This window comes from Lactuca sativa, chromosome 4 (assembly GCF_002870075.4).
Source record: "Lactuca sativa cultivar Salinas chromosome 4, Lsat_Salinas_v11, whole genome shotgun sequence".
In the NCBI taxonomy this organism is placed as follows: domain Eukaryota; kingdom Viridiplantae; phylum Streptophyta; class Magnoliopsida; order Asterales; family Asteraceae; genus Lactuca; species Lactuca sativa.
Genome location: NC_056626.2, coordinates 30366188 through 30384292, shown reverse-complemented (window position 1 = coordinate 30384292; position 18105 = coordinate 30366188). Strand labels below are relative to the sequence as shown.

Below are 18105 nucleotides of genomic sequence, written 5' to 3'. Positions count from 1 at the left end.
ATGACAAATGCGAATTGCACTTTGAGAATCACAATACAAGGGAATCTTTTTCATATTGATAGCATAATCATGAAGTTGACTCTGAATCCAAATGATTTGCGAAGTGCAAGCAACAGTTGAAATGTATTCAGCCTCAGCAGTTGATATAGCAACACAAGTTTGCTTCTTCGATTGCCAACTCACCAACTTCCCATCCAATAGTTGAAATCCACCACTTGTACTTTTCCTATCCAAAGTACATCCTCCTAGATCAGAATCTGAAAAAGCTTGAATGAAGAATCCCGATTTTGAAGGATACCAAAGTCCTAACGAAACCGTCCCCTTAGGATAGCGAAAAATATTTTTCACTGCAGTTAAATGAGATTCTCTGGGATTAGCTTGATACCTAGCACAATTACATACCGAAGACATAATATCAGGTCTTCTTGCAGTTAAGTACAATAAATACCCTATCATGCTTCGATAAAGTGTTAAATCAACAGCTGGGGTATCTAATGAAGGAGTAAGTCTTGTTCCCACTGCCATAGGTACTCTTAGCTTCGTGCGGTTGGTCATTCCAAACTTTTCAAGCAAGTTCTTTGTGTATTTTTCTTGATTGATTAAAATTCCATCCCTGTTCTGTCTTATATTCAAACCAAGAAAATTTTTGATTTTTCCCATCATACTCATTTTAAATTGACTCTTCATTAAATTTTCAAATTAAATTGACAATGTTGGGTCAGTTGAGCCAAAAATAATATCATCAACATAAATTTGAACAAGCATGAGATGATTCCCAACTTTCTTCTGAAACAAAGTGGGGTCAACTGATCCTTGTTTAAATTTAGATTGTTTCAAGAAATTTGTAAGTGTTGCGTACCAGGCTCTTAGTGCTTGTTTTAACCCATAAACTGCTTTGTCTAGAATGTAGACATGATCAGGATGTTCCTTATTTATAAATCCTGGTGGTTGTTCAACATAAACTTTTTATTCAAGTTCTCCATTTAAGAATGCACATATCCATTTGAAAAACGTCAAAGTCTTTGTGAGCTGCATAAGCTAAAAATATGCGAACTGCTTCGAGTCTTGCAACAGGAGCAAATGTTTCTTCATAGTCTATTCCTTCTTGTTGCGAATAGCCTTTAACAACTAGTATAGCTTTATTTCGAATAATATTTCCATCTTTGTCGGTTTTATTTTTAAAGATCGATTTTAATCCGACAATTGAAACATCAGAAGGTTTAGGAATTAATCTCCAAACCTTGTTTCGTTCAAATTCATCCAGTTCAGATTGCATAGCAACAACCCAATCTGAGTGTTCCATAGCATCCTTTACTGTCTTTGGCTCTATTTTCGAAATAAAAACATTAAACATACACAATTCTTGGTTCGCATTCAGTACCTCATTTTTCGCACGAGTTTGAGCTCTTGTCAACACACCATCTTGTGGATTCCCAATCACCTGTTCTTTAGGATGATTCCTTGTCCATTTCTCAAGTAGTGGAAAATCAGGATCAAATTTCAATGGTGCATCTTCATACATATCTTCATTTTCAAATCCTACAACAGAAAAATTATCATTTAATTCATGAAATTCATCATTTTCATCAAGATTAATTTGCTCTGTTTCATCATGCTTCTCCTTAACATGATGTTCATCTTGATGCTCCTCCTCAAAATGATGTTCCGGTTGAATTTGCGAATGCTCCCCCTCAACTTGATGATTTTGTTGAGATTGTGAATGCTCCCCCTCAACTTGATGATTCATATTTTCATTCTCCCCCTCGAAAGTTTGCTGTCTTTGTTCATTGGTGATCGTACGCTCCCCCCCATACGAACTTTAGGCACACTTTCGCAAGATATTGACCTTGTGGTGATTGTTGAATCATCAGTATGTTTTGAGGATTCTGATGTTTGATTATCAGAAGCGTTAACTTCCGCATCAATCGCCCTGTCAGGTATTCCGAAAATTAAGTCATAATCAAAATCATTTATTTCTGAATTATCAATTTAAGTATCTGAATAAACAAGAATTGATTTATTTTCAAATTTACTATCCGTTTGTTTAAGATAGTAATCATCGAAGGTTAAGTTGAAAGTTTCTTCAACTTTTCTTGTTCGCTTGTTTAACACCCTGTATGCAACTGAATTTTGCGAGTATCCTATGAATATGCCTTCATCAGCTTCAGCTTGGAATTTGGTCAAATTACCTTTTAGATTCATTATAAAACACCTACAACCAAAAACATGGAAAAATTTGACATTAGGTTTTTGATTGTTGAGTATTTCATATGGAGTGACATTGAATCTTCGATGAATGAATGATCGATTCTGCGTAAAACATGCAGTCGAGACAGCTTCCGCCCAAAGATATTGAGGTAAGTTCGCATATGCTAACATGGTTTTGGCTGCTTTGCATAAAGACCTATTTCTTCTTTCAACAACACCATTTTGTTGTGGAGTATATGGTGATGAGAAATTATGTGAAATGCCTTTGCCTGTGAGAAAGGAATCAAGTGTTTGATTTTTAAACTCAAAACCATTACCACTTTTAATTCTGTGAACACTCTTTTTAAGACTAATCTCAATCTTTTTGATAAAATCAATCATTGTCTGAGCAACTTTAGATTTTAACCGTAGAAAAAATACCCATGTGAACCGAGAAAAATCATCAACAATAACTAAAATGTACCACTTTTTATTGATTGTAGCAATAGTCGAAGGTCCACATAAGTCAATGTGAAGAAGTTCCAATGGTTCCACGATCTTTGAATCTATCACAATTGGATGACCTTTTCTATGTTGTTTTCCTTGTTCGCAAGCTGCACACATAGTATCATTGTCAAATTTTAGTATAGGTAAACCTCGAACTAAATCTTTAGTGACAAGTTTGTTAATGTTACGAAAGTTCAAATGCGACGATCTTCGATGCCAAAGCCAGCTAACATCATTAGAGGCTTTTGATAGTAAACACACTGCAGGTTTTCCCACGATTGGTTTGATGTCTAGTGTAAACATGTCACCATATCTTTTGGATTTGAGAAGTAATTCATTTGTCTTCGCATTTGAAATGATACTTCCTTCGTCGTTAAACATAACCTGATTACATGTACCCATAACAAGTTGCGAAGCACTAATCAAATTATGTTGAAGACCTTCAACATAAGCAACCCTGTTAACTGTGAATTGTCCATTTGTGACTTTTCCATAGCCTTTGACTTGACACTTGTGATTATTTCCGAATTTTACTACTCCTGCATTTTCCAAGCTTCGATAATCTCGCAAGTTTTCCTTTCTTCCAGTTATGTGACGTGAGCAACCACTATCAATATATCATTTTGCATCATATTGCTCGTCACACATCACCTGCATTTTATTGAAAAAATTTAGGAACCCAAGACTTATTGGGTCCATCATTAGTAGTTTTGAACAAATGCTTTGAATTTAAAAACCATGTTTTCACTTTGTCTGTGACACTATCCATTATATCAACATCATCAGATCTAGATATTGAAATATAGTTGTTCAAAAGTTTTGGATTTCCATTGACATTCATCTCATCCTTCACAAAATTCGCAACTTTGATAACTGGTTTCCATTTTCGTACCGGAACTTGCGAATCATGAGATGAAGAACTACCAGTATAAGAGTTATTCACAAACTTGTCAAACGCAGTCTTTATCTGTTGCTCTGAAAACTTCCCATTCTGATATTGTCTTCCTTTCCCTTCAAGCCAACGATTGATCGTATAAACATCAGATTTTCCTTTTGTATACGAAACTTTGGTTTGTTTTGAGACAGAAGGATTTGGAAAATTTGGTTGTTTCGGTGAAAATTTCATTTTTGCTTGAGTTTTGACATTCAAAGTTGATGAATTATTCGTGAATTTGCCAACATTGTGAAACTTATGATCATTCACAAATTTTTGCGAAGTCTCATATTTTCTAATGTTGTCATATTTCCGAACAATTTTATCATTGTTTTTCACTGGAATTTTGTATCACTTTATCTCTCTAGAAAACCCATTCAAAATCACTTTCTTTCTCTAGAAAATTTCAAGTTCTTGTAATCATGGAGAAATGGATGATACGTAGTGAAGATGTTCAAAGTGAATGCTCATTTGAATATCTTCTTTATAGCTTAACTGTTGGATTGATAAGTGAATGTGATATTGTTGTAAATGGAGAAAAGAATGAAGTTGGAGAATTAATCACTTGTCCAATTTTTCGAACCAAACATTTGTTTGATCCTTTGGTTACAACATATCAAAAGAGACGAAGAAATAGAAGATATGGAGAAGTCATAAAAGGAATTTCTCGTGCTGAATGCAAATATGGAAGCAATAAACTTGAATATTATGCAGATTTTCGTGAAGCTCGGGATGGTGTTCTTGCTGATGATGATGTTCAAGAAAAAGGAGTTCAAGTTGATTTTCAAGATGAAATTTTTTTTTGCTCGATTGGAGTTCAAACTGATGATATTTTGTGTTCTTGTGATTCGTTTGAAGGAATGATTCCTTATTAGAAGCCGGTGGTTCAAGAAATTCACAAATATCAAACTCCAAAAGATTTGATTCAAACTCAAAATGTTCATGTTGTTGAAAGTGGGTTTGTTCATGAAGTCAAGTCTTCAAGATGCAAAAAAGATGAGAAAGAAAAAGAAGAAGAAGATGAATCGGAAGAACAAGCGGGTTTACTCACAAAAATCGTCAAATGTTGTGAAGCCAAAATCTGTGAAGCAAATTTGGGTTCCAAAGCTACAATCTCCAAAGGTTGCATTGAATTTGAAGTCAAAACCCAAATGTGTTGGTGGTTCTTTTGAAGATGTTCTTGGATCGACGAAGAACACGAAGAACGAGTTGTACATCTCGCATGGTGGGTGGTACAATGTTCGATTTGGAGATTTTCTCATTCCAACAAAAGAACCAAGATCTTCCAAATTTGATTCGTCTGTTGAAAATGGATCTCGATTCGTCAAAAAGGTATCTCAAATTCTCAAATGGATTCCAAAACATCCATGATTTCGATTCATATTTTTCGTTTTTCATTTTTGATCGATTTGCTTCGTTGGATCTAATCTGTTTCAATCCCATTGTTGATCCAATAATTTTTTTTAGATCAAGCCCAAATTCATTGAGACATAATTCCTTTTGATTGTGAGCCCAAACTTCAATCGGAATTTGTTTTAATTTTTGAGCCCAAACATTTTTTTACTGTTCATGATTCACTTTTGTGAATCAACGAGACCACAACTTATTTTTCATCGCTTATTTTGATATTATATCCAGATCGTATCTTCCACCCACAAATTTAGTTCATGTTCATAAGTAATGAATCCCGATTCTTGCTTATAATGAGTTGCATATTCAGTTTTCACTGAATGTTTGTTTTTTTTCATCGTTTACTATTTGTAAATCGAAGAGTCAACTCATAAAGTTAAAATAGAGTTTCTGTTGTGTTTGATTCAACCTGATATTGTTGTTCGTGTTTTCGAATCAATTTCATGGCTTGAGTTGAAGAATCGATTGAGAAATCAAATGATATTGCTTGAAGCTCAGAAATCAATTTGTGATGTTGGAAGTCAAAATCGATTTTGGAGGTTGTTATAATCGATTGATAATGTGGAATCGAAATTGGATCGATGGTTGTAATAACGATTTCGAAGATTTGATTGGAAAGAAATGGTTTTTTGTCGACTGATTTTGGTAAATCGATTGATTTGGAGTCGATTTTGGAAAGAAGTGGATTTTATCGTTAAAAATTTGAGATCGATGGATTATGTTTCAGGAAGATTTCGAACGGATGGTCACAGATTGTGGTTATTGGAGTCGATATCTCAAAGTCGATGGCATCACTTAATGAATGGAGTTAAGAATCGATGGCTAAATTTGATGAAGAATCGGTTTTGGTTTTGAACATATTTTGACTATGGTTTTGGAATCGACTGGAACGATGGTCGGCGATTGATAGCAGATAACAAAATTGTTGGGTTCGCATATGAAATCAATTGAGTTCGCATCTAAGAATGAATGTACTTTGTTCAATTTTGGAGTCAAAAGCAGTTCGCATATAAAAGCAAAAATGTTCGCATTTGGTTAACTGGTTTGAAGGCCAAGAATGTTCGCAGGTTGTGATATGGAGTTCGCATCTAGGTTTCAAACATGAGTTCGCATTTGGTTAAATTGGGTTAAGATGCGAAGTATTCTCATCCATGGTTCGCGTGCGAAGAATCTGAGATGCAAAGTATTTTACTGTATAACGTGAATTGGGGAAGAAAACAAATAGTTTCGAATTTGGCCCCTTTTATTTTCACGAAATGGCAAAATTATCCCAGTTTGAAGAAAATGCAGAAATTTTCAAAATGAGTACCTGCAGTTTCGGATTTTTGGCAACAAATACCCAACTTCGCAACTGGGTAATAAAAGCTGAGAAATTGCAGAATTTTTAGTTCTGGTCCCTGCAGTTTGTGCGAATTTACGCATTATGCCCGGTTTCGCAAATGGGCTAGAGTTTCGTATATTTGACTGTTTTTGGTGCAACGGGTCCCTGCAAGTTTCAGAAAGTGACAATTTCTACCCGGTTTTTGAAAAATCTTGCAACTTTCACCCAAAAAGCCAAAAAATTTCATAAATTGGAATTTTTTTGTGGCTTTTTCGTGATTGTATTTCCGTGCAAGATTTTTGGTGATTCATTTTTGGTACACATCAAGGGGGAGTATCGTGAAAACTATTCCTCGGGCGCTTCTCATCCTTAGTGGGTTTTATAATCATTTTTTGATTATAAAAAGGGGGAGAATGATGGGTATTCGAAGCTTCTCGGGTTTGTCGAATATTCATTTGCGGATTTGAAGACCGATGTTACTTCGAGGGGGAGTTTGGTCTTGATCGCGCTAGCTCGTTGGAGATTAAAGTCGGACATCCAATCCTAACTTTGAGGGAGAGAATGTTAGGGTGCAAAGTCATGCTTGGATGTAGTGTTTTAGGCTTTCCTCTTTGTATGTGTAAATGGGTTGAGTATTTCCTATAAATAGGAAGTGAGTGACTCCCATTATGTAAGTGAACCATTTGGAGAGTTAGACTAGAGAGAGAAATTATATACAAACCCATTTGTATAATCTTTCTAGATCTAATAAGAGCTTACAAAGATTTATTTACTCCTTTTGTTCTTGAATTTGTATGATGAAATTACTAGATCTTTCCTAATTCCGCACATGCCATCATAATCAACACCACTACAGAGACAAAGTAACGAACCTTTTGCTAAATCATTCAGCGGAATGTCAAAAATGAAGCATGTCGAAGGTGGTAGAATGAACAGTAACCTTTGAATGAACCAAAATTTCGACATCACCAATCTTTATGACGATTGTAAACCAGGAACTACGTTCGTGTCTAACACGCCTAAGCCCGCCAATATTCGTAGAAAACTCTTTTCATCCAATGATTTTGTAAAGATATCAGCAAGCTGATCTATGGTCTTTACAAAATGAGCTTCTATGTTTCCATCTTCAACATGATCTTTGATAAAATGATAAGGAAAGAGCTTTGTCTTCGAATGTTGTATTGGATTATGACAAATGTGTATAGCACTTTGTTAATCGCAATACAATGAAATCTTTTCATGTAGATTGTATAATCTCTAAGTTAACTATGAATCCAAAAGATTTGAGAAGTGCAAGCTGCAACAACAACATATTCTGCTTTTGTTGTGGAAATCGAAACACAAGTTTGTTTCTTTAATTACCAGCTCACAAGCTTCCCATCCAACAATTGACATCTGCCACTTGTACTTTTTTTATCAAGTTGACAACAACCCAAGTCAGCATCCGAAAATGCCTAAATGAAAAACCCTGTTTGCGATGGATACCAAAGACCAATGAAACTGTGCCTTTGAGATAACAAAAAATATTCTTGACAGCTGTAAGATGAGGTTCTATGGGATTCGATTAGTACCTAGCACAATTGCATACAACAAACATACTATCAGGTCGACATGTTGTTAGGTAAAGTAACGAACCTATCATGCTTCGATACAATGTGAGGTCATCAGTTGGCTTATCCATTGAAGGACCAAGTCTTGTGCGAACTGCCATCAGTACTCACAACTTTGAGCTATTGGTCATTCCAAACTTTTCAAGTAAACTGCAAGTGTATTTTTCCTAGTTAATAAAAATACCTTCTCTAATTTGACGAATAATTAATCCCAAGAAATTGTTGATCTTCCCCATCATGCTCATCTCAAATTGACTTTTCTTCATATTTACAAACTCTTTTGACAAATATGGGTCAGTAGAACCAAAAATAATATCATCAACATAAATTTGAACAAGCATAAGATGATTCCCAACTTTCTTTCGAAAGAGAGTGGGATCAACAGATCCGTGTTTAAATTTCGATGATTTTAAGAAATTTGTAAGAGTAACATACCAGGCATATGGTGCTTGTTAAAGACCATAAACAGCTTTGTCTAAAACATAGTAATGATCAAGATATTGAGTACTTACAAAACCTAGAGGTTGGTCAACATACACCGTTTCTTCGAGCACACCATTAAGAAATGCACACTTAACATCCATTTGATATACTTCGAGATCCTTATGTGCTACATATGCTAAAAAGATTTGAACAACCTCGAGTCTTGCGACAGGGATGGAGGTTTCTTCATAATATATACCTTCTTGTTGTGAATATCCTTTAACTGCTAGCCTACCCTTATTTCTCACAATATTACCTTCTCTATCAGTTTTATTTTTGAAAATCCATTTAAGAGCTATGATTGAAGTATCTTGTGGTTTTGGAACAAGCCTCCAAACCTTGTTTCGTTCAAACTTAGTCAATTCAGATTGCATTGAAACAATCCAATCAGGATCTTCCATATCAATCTTAACGGATTTTGGTTTAATTTTTGAAATAAACACATTGAACATCCAAAATTCTTGATGAGTATTGAGTACCACATTCTTTGCACGAATTTGAGCTCTGGTCAATACTCATCATATGGATCACCAAGATTTTTGTTCTTGTGGATGACTTCGAGTCCATTTATCCATCGGAGGATATGTAGGATCAAAATCCAATGGTACATCCTCGAACATTTTATCGTTTTCTGACCCTTCTCCTGATTCAACATATTATTAGATATTTCATGAAAAACTTCCGTTAGATCATTTGAAATATTTAATAAAGATCCATGTTGCTCCCCCTCAACAATTAGATCAAATATATGTTGCTCCCCCTCAACATTTGGTATTATTGGATTTTGCACTTCGTCGAAAGTTTGCTCCCCCTTAACTTCATTTGAAGAACTCAAGTGCTCCCCCTCCACTTGATCATTGGGTAATACATGCATACTTTCGATATGAGTTGGAGAATTTGTTAACGAATTTAAATCAACAACATCTTGTGTAACATTCGAAACATCAGAATGTTTTGATGCTTCAAGTATGCGATTGTCATCAGCATGAATTTCTGCATCAATAGCCCTATCAGGAACACCAAAAATTAAATCATAATCAAAATCTAATGAATTTAAACTTTCGGTTTCATCATTTGATTCAGTAATGATTGGTTTTTGTTCAAAACATTTTCGACTCTTTTGACATAGTAATCATCAAATGTAAGATTAAATGCTTCTTCAATTTTCCTGGTTCGCTTATTAAGCACCTTGTATGCTATTGAATTATAAGAATATCCCAAGAATATTCTTTCATCAGCCTTGGACTGAAACTTCGAAAGATTATCCTTAAGATTCATCGATATGTGCATATCTACATATATATTTTACATCATATCTTAATATTCTATGCTATATTTATGCTTATTGATGTGTGTGAAACGAACTAGTTTTAATCCTACTAACCTAGACACAAAATAAACACACGAAAGGCAGTGTACCTATCGATTAGTAATATAGTTCAAGCAAGCAGGGTATCGAACACAGGGAATGGTAAACAATTAAAATAAATGCTAATATTATCTAAATAAAACAAGTAATAGAAAGGGGGTTTCTCTAGTTTTGCAAGACTAGAAACTTAATAATGAAATAAAACTCAAACTAACCAACTGACAACTAAAGCAAATAAACAATTACTAAATTCAATAATGGAGAAGACTTCTGTTTAGGTTCGACTCATTTACTCATATGGCTGATTTTATGGTAAGTACAATGGATTATTCGTTATTGGCTACCGATTAGTGTGATTAGGTTCACGTTCGCTATTACTAATCCTTAGAAAAGAAATTAATTCAAACGTTGGCCAATTGGTTAAACTAATGAGTTTCCTAGACTATTGATTCGGGTTAAGTAAGACTTGTAATTAGCTAATTAAATTACTAATTCAATTAACCTCTTGTTGATGGTTCGTCACACAAGGCTCACACATTAATTTACCTATTTTCTAGTTATCCCTAGTTTCACATTCATTATTCCTAGGCACATAACAATGTGTTCACATAAATCACATGAGATAAACAGTTAAGAGATGTTTATGCAGCTTAATTACTTAACTAATCAATAGAAAATAGTTGTTGTTAACACATGAGGATCTTTAACAAGCTTAACAAAACAAATTCACCAATTTCAATTAATCCAACCACAAAACTCAACACATAGTCATAAATTCATCTACCCTAAACAGAAGATATGAGTTTTAGCTCATGATTACAGTAGAAAGTTTATCAAATACGAAATCTAATAGTTTACACTTAGTTTAAACAAAAGATTAAGTAAATAGTAAACCTAAATTGCCTTTTATCTTCTCAAAATTGAAAGCTAGGGTTATTCCACGAGTTCCAGGGCGTCTAGTTGCACCTCCAGTCGCAAATTAACCCCCAAGGGTTCCCCCATTCGTTAGGGTTCGAATGAGAAGCGTTTCTATATATATATATATATATATATATATATATATATATATATATATATATATATATATATATATATATATATATATATATATATATATATATATATATATATATATATATATATATATATATTCTGAAAACAGGGGCTAATCGGCGAGTCCAGTGACCTACTCGACGAGTCCATTACTTAAAATCCCGTGTACGTCAAGGCAAAGTCAAGAATCACGAAACTTCTTACCAACTAGTAGAGTTGACGGCCTACTCATCGAGTCCATTTGGAATCAACATTTTCTGAAATCATGAAAGTCGTCCGAAATTGTGTCTAGTTTTCAGAACATTTAGAATCTCGTCCATCGGAGTTACGTTTCATGAGATATGGCCAAAACACTGACGAGGGGTCAAGCTGTCCAACAACATCCTTCGTTCTTCAAAATCCAATACCCAAGCTTCCAATCACCAATTCTGATTTATTTTCCTTTCGAGCATGTCTTTGTTGCTGAAAATGAAATATTTAAGCTAATTAAGCACCTTTTGTTCATTATTTGAGATAAAGTTAACATAAAGTATTAAGATCATGCATGATTCTTATGACTAAATATGCCCATATCACTTATTATAGAGCAAAACGTACTTATTATGCTTAATATTTCTTATGTAGCATAAATACGTTCTCGGGAGAAATATGGAAGCTAGAAGCAGAATATACGTGCATAGATAAGAAGAAGACACAAGAAGGATGTTGCTGGACAACTTGACCCCTCGTCAGTATTTTCACCATATCTCATGGCTCGTAACTCTGATTGACGAGATTCAAAATGATCTGAAAACTAGACACAATTTCGGATGACTTTCGTGTTTTGAGAAAAGTCGGATTTTCAACCACCACGACGAGGTGACCCCAACACGACGTGGTGAATGGAATCTTCGCGATTCTTGACGCCGACTTGGATACGGGATAAACTTGAGTACCATGATGTGGTGCCTTTACCACGTTGTGGTGTCGAGATTTTTGGTAACTATATATATCTCTTACATTAGGTCCATTCGATGGAGGAGAGGGCTGAAGGTTGTGACTATTAACGAAAAAATACCCTTCCAAGACCCCTTTAAGGGCAGAATTCAACTAGAGATCAAAGGATAAAGAGAATGGTGCAAGCATTCACATCTACACATTTGGTTTGCCTAGTTTAATTATGATTAGTCTAGTTTCCATTATGTTTATGTGTTTTCCAGCTGTGATTATGGGCTAAAAACCATTGCTTTCGTTTAGTTAGATGAAACCTAAAACTATGAGTTAGTTTCTTACTTTATGGATTATATGAATTCGGTTTATGCATGTGTTTGATTATCATTACCCAACATGTTAAAGTTTGTAACTTTGTTGCTTAATTTCAAGTATAGTGTAGCTTAGTGACCATTAAATTACCTGAACTTGATTACCTAGTGATTTAGTGACCATTAAATTGCTAGAGCTAGGATCGACCAAATCATAGATAAGTATAAAAAGCAAGAAATTTAGCTATGTTGGAGAACATAGATGTGACCATAATTGTGTTTGTTTAGATAAATCTTACATAGCCCATCAATAATGAATAACTAATTTTGTGTTTCGCTTGTGTATGACCATACAAGGTAGTTCATGAATTGGTGAAAACATTAGTAAATTTGGACTCAAAATATGTTATATAATTTTTTTTGTCTCAAGAAAAGCTTAATTGTTTTAGTTATCATTATACAACGAATGAGAAGGAAAACGGGCAACAAGTTGCGCCGCTAAGCCCTTTTGTATGGTAAAACCAATTCTTTTGAAGACTACATCCATAGATCTAGGGGATATAACATGGCTATGCATGATCCGTTGTAGTCTACTAAGAAGTTCCACCACATCCGGTGCAAGGAAACCAAACATATCAAATGCAAATGGTATGAACGCGTGTTGGTTTTCCATGCACAGTTTCACATGTTTGGTGACCTTGCATGTAGCAGCTTTTAATGCAGCATGTCCCGTCGTGAAAACCCCCACCTTCAAACTTACGAGAGGGGATACCCTATAAGGTCCACACATGCGTGTTTCCCTCCAACTCATCCAAAAATCAAAACGTTAGCCGGTCTAAGGGTTAACCTTCCTTCTGTCGGGTCAATCAGGAAATTTACAGGAGCCTCTTTCTTGGCGGAAAGCCCGGCACACTTACATATGTCTACCAAACTAACCATATCTTGTCTATATTTGAACCCCGAGAGTTCTTTGCAATGAGCTTCACGCTCGCCGAAAGAGTCCAAACATGCCTTGCGGCACACCAGACATATCCCATCGGCTGGGAATATTGGAATCATGAGTCGATATCTGAGGATGGTACGATATTCCACCGGAGACATATGTTGACCAAGCCCATGTATAGGGATAGCTAGAAGAAAATCTTGAGCATGTGGTGCACGTAAACACTGGAAAACTACTTTCTGTCGAGTCGTCATATTGAAATTCATTTCCATATCTTGGATAATTTTACTAAAAAGGGCACTCGCCAATGTATTCTGGGATTTAGGGGGTGGTGTCCTTAGTAGTAAAACTGCTAAGGTCAATGTCTGGAAGCTTATTACGAAGAGAATCTAAGGCACAAGCATAATCAGAATCCATACCATGAATGCCACTATCTCATAAGATGTGATCTTGCAATACCCAAGATTGGGCCTTTGAGGCAACAAAAGCATATGAGGTAGCCTCTACTGCCGAGTATAAACCCAAACCACCAAACCGAATGAGTAGGGAAGCAAGTCACCACTGTAAGTCGCCAAAGAAGGGGCCACCACAAACCACAATGTCCTCAATCGCCTCGCGTAATCCATTATCGAAGAACAACGCCTCCTCCTCCATGTGAACAGGTTAACACGTCCTCAGCCCAAAGAAAAGTTTAGCAATACCCATACAAGACCGAAGTAGAAGGAGCTCACTCTGCGGGTCAGACAATTGTGGAAGAAGGCGCATCAAATTCACAACGCCTTCAGCTCTCTTTATGGCTAAGTTGCTAATGAAACTAGCATCTCTACTAACAGCTCCCTCTAGAAGTTTTATCCCTAATGGCGCCCTCCCGATGCCAACCAGGAATAGCCTCTCATGCAGGTTCCTTCCATCACATGACGGCCAAAAGAGCTCGTTTTCTTGATATTCAACTGAATGCCCAATTGTGGGCCAATAGCCCTAATGATGTCTAAGGCTTTGGCCACTTCCTCAGAATCTCCAATAAGTGTGCCATCATCCAGGTACCATGCATGGAGAAGAAGCTTGCAATTGTCTCTAATATTATGCAAGAGCAGGTGCAACAATAGGGAAAAGAGAAGTGGTCCCAATGGGTCTCCTTGTTGAACTCCAGTAGAAGACCAAATATGTGCGTCCCCTAGATATAACCTTGTTGCTTGACCATATAGGAATTCTACCCACAAGGATATAGAAGGGCACCTCAATCTGACCTCATGAAGTAATTCGGATCTGTCAACAAGGTTAAAGGCATTAGAGAAGTCCACCGTAAGCATGGAAAGAGACCCGTCATTGTGGCGTTCACTCAACACCCTGTTTGCGCTATGTAATATAGCTTCAGCGCCACCCGACACCTCGACCCCGAACTGAAAATCATTGAGATACTTTGCCATTTCTTTACCAACACTTTTCATAGCCAGCTTGGAAGCCAAACGTCTCCATATAGTTCCTACTGCAATAGGTCGTATTCCCTTGTCAGGTTTTAGAAGCGGAGTCAGGGGAGCAGAGGCAACAAATTCTGCCAAACTCAAAGGGCATCTCCCTAGCCATAAATTAATTACACATGTGATAACACATAGGAGGTCTTTGGCAATTGTTGAACCTTCTCCACAAAGAGCATCTAAACAGTGTTGAGCTCTCAACCATCTCTCCTACACAAGGTTCCTTTAGGGAATGATTTAATTCCCCCAAGGACATTGTCAATATCAACCACAATGGGAGGTACTGAACATATGGTACTCGGCATAGATGGTGGTGGCTTGTGTGGGTGCTTATCCTCTAATGCCTTCATGGTAGCATCCCCGTATGGAGCAACCCCCGAGGAACACAATACCTTCATTGCTTCTGTGAAATGCCCATCAACAACCTTACGGAGACATTGTCTAACGTTGGCGTGAACCCGTGTTCTATCCTCTTGAATGTACTCTTCTTTTTTTCCTTGTTGCTTCATCCTTGCATTGTCAACCAAGTTTTTAATAAGCTTAGCTATACCATCTTCTGTACCCCAAGTAGCTAATGCGCTTAAGATGTTATGATGTTGCAAGGACTTCCTGTTCCCAGACCTACTTTCTTGTCTATTCTTGGGCCTGAACACCTGAAGAGTAAATCTAAGAAGAATTAACAATGTAACCCACGCTTCAATGGACCCGGGATGAGCAACAACCTTGTAAAAGGATGCTTTCAAAGCCTGAGAGAAAGCCATACGACAGTTATGAGGGATGCTTTTGGTAGTGGTGATAGGTAGCTTAAACACAAGATCAAGGGGTTGGACATCCAACACCAACCCCTCATTGAGGTTGGCATCCGGTTCCTTGGGTGGTGACTTTTGAATACCAACAATATGCTCGCTCATATCATCAACATCACCATTAAATTTAACAAGAACACCTGAGTCTCGACACAAGCGGCTTAGGGCATGGAGACTCATACAATCCCCACATATCCATTGACCGAACTCCTTCAATGTTGCTGCCACTGACATAAACAATCCAAGGTCTAAAGAAATAGCATCTCGCAACACAGCTCTACGCTCATCCGTAGAAAGGTGCAAACTCTTGATATGAGAAATCATACGATATATCCCCTTACCACCCACTTCACCATTCGGGCAACAATGAAACCCCCAAAAAGGACACGGCCAAATTCCCCTCGCATGTGAATGAGAAGACGCCATAAACACATAAACAAATCTTACTAAAGCCTCAAGGGGAGGCTGGGAAAGAGAAGCAAAAATCCAAAGAAAAGAGTGACACTCCAACAAAAGGTTGGAGTGCACAATGAAAAACCACCCCGGAAGAGACTCTACATCTTTTTGGGTCCTAATATGGCTGCAACACTTGAAAAAAGACCATTAGACATTTTATCGAACACCTGGCGGGTAGATAAAACGCCAACTTTAGTTGAGTGCTTAAGTTTTTCTTAACTTGTAAAATCAGATAAAACCCCAACTTTTAGTCGTTTTTATTATTTTAGTTTTTAGTAATTATTTTATTAATTAAATACCGTTCACTGTGATCGACACCCGACTTACCCAAGCTATACTATAATCTGACTAGGTACACTGTCTATAGGTGCATAGTTAGTATAAGTTTGTTAGGTTATAAATTTAAAAGTTGATAGGTATATTTTGTGCACATCAAGTTTTTGGCGTCGTTGCCGGGGAACGACTTATTTGATTTTTAATTTAATTAGTTTTAGTTATTCGATCCTTTTTGTGGGTTAAAAACCGCAAAAAGTTATATTTCAGCATTTATTTTATTTTATTTTTTTCGTCTAAACAACAACCACGTCGTGGTCATGTTCCAAGCAGTTTTTAGTATTTGTTTTGTTTATTTTAGTTTTTGTTCCTTTTTACACGTTTTTATTTTTATTTTTTTTAAAGCAGGAAATATGGGGGACATCACGACCATGTCAATGGAAGAGTACATGAGATATATGAGGAACGAAAAAAGATGGGGTTTTGATCCACTAAAATTCCCAACCACGACAAAGTTTGAACTTCCGAGGCACATTATTAATATGTTAAGGGAACTACCTTTTTATGGGAAGGAGCACGTGGATGTTTATGAGCATATAGAAGAGGTGGTGGAGATTTCACATTATTTTAATACACCAAACATGAGAGAAGATGCGGTGATCCTTCGACTTTTACCGGTCACGTTGAAAGGTGAAGCAAAAGAATGGTTAAAATCTCTTCCCTTTGGAGCAATCACGACATGGGCTGATTTTAAGACTGAGTTCATAAACCAGTTTACCCATCCATCGAAAGTGGCAAAGCTTAAAAGAAACATACAAAATTTTCAACAATTAGAAGGGGAGTCATTATATGAAGCTTGGGAACGTTACAAGAGATTGTTACGACATTGCCCTCAACATGACTTCAATGTGCAACAAGAAATATCAATATTTTATGATGGAGTCAATGTGTGCACTTGTCAACTTCTAGACTCGCAAGGGCCCATGACAAAGAAGAATCCGACAACAAATAAAGCTTTGATTGAAGAATTCGCTAAGCATTCGAGAGAGTATCACAACTCAAATGAGGATTTCACTAGAGGAAAGTCAAGTAAAGCTGGAGGTCAAGATACCATAAGTGCAGTAATTGCAAAGCTTGACGCAATGGAAGAAAAGATCACAAAAATGGGTGGATAAATTCATGATCGATGTGGAGCTTGCGGAGGACCGCATTCTACAAGGGATTGTGAGGTGGAGTACAAGAGAGAACGACATGTGAAAGAAATTCAAGAACTTAAGCATGACCTCTACCAAATTGAGCAAGTCCATTCAGAGAAAATATTTGCTCTCGAGTCAATGTTATTTAGATTCATGGAAGCTAGCGAAAAACGACATGATGCTACAGACACAATACTTAGAGAACAAAAAGAATCTATTTGAAGTATATGTACGCAAGTGGTGCAACTAACAACGCTTGTATAAGAAAAGCTATTGGATTCACCTTCACGAAAAATCATGTCAATAAAAAATTCTCAAGCCATGGCCGTTGATACATAAGAAGAAGATGAATTGGTGCATATGAAGGACCTTAAAGAGGAGTCTAATTAGTCACTCGAAGTAAAAAAGAAAGAAAAAGAAGAAGAGTATCATGAGGCTATCCAATCGGCACGACGTGGAGACAATAGTGCCACGTCGTGGGCAATAAAAGAAGATTATGATTTTCTATTGTTGATCCATATCGACCATAGTTAGTATAAGTTTGTTAGGTTATAAATTTAAAAGTTGAGAGGTATATTTTGTGCACATCATTCATAATGAAGCATCTGCAACCAAAAACATGGAAAAATTTAACATTAGGTTTCCTATTGTTAATGATTTCATAAGGGGTAATGTTAAATCTATGATGAATGAAAGATTGATTTTGAGTGAAAAAAGTTGTTGAGAGTGCTTCAACCCAAAGATATTATGGAAGATTCGCATATGTGAGCATTGTCCTAGCTGCTTCACAAAGAGACATATTCCTCCTTTCAACAATGCCATTTTTTTGAGGTGTGTAAGG

At 36.4% G+C, this 18105-nt stretch overlaps 1 non-coding gene across 1 annotated transcript; it reads right to left on the bottom strand.

The window, feature by feature from the left end:
* Positions 1 to 16865: 16865 nt before the first annotated feature.
* On the bottom strand, positions 16866 to 16972 carry LOC111912504 (small nucleolar RNA R71). Its single transcript, XR_002857182.1, has one exon. It is a non-coding gene; the product is annotated as a small nucleolar RNA R71 (small nucleolar RNA).
* Between the last annotated feature and the right edge of the window lie 1133 nt (positions 16973 to 18105).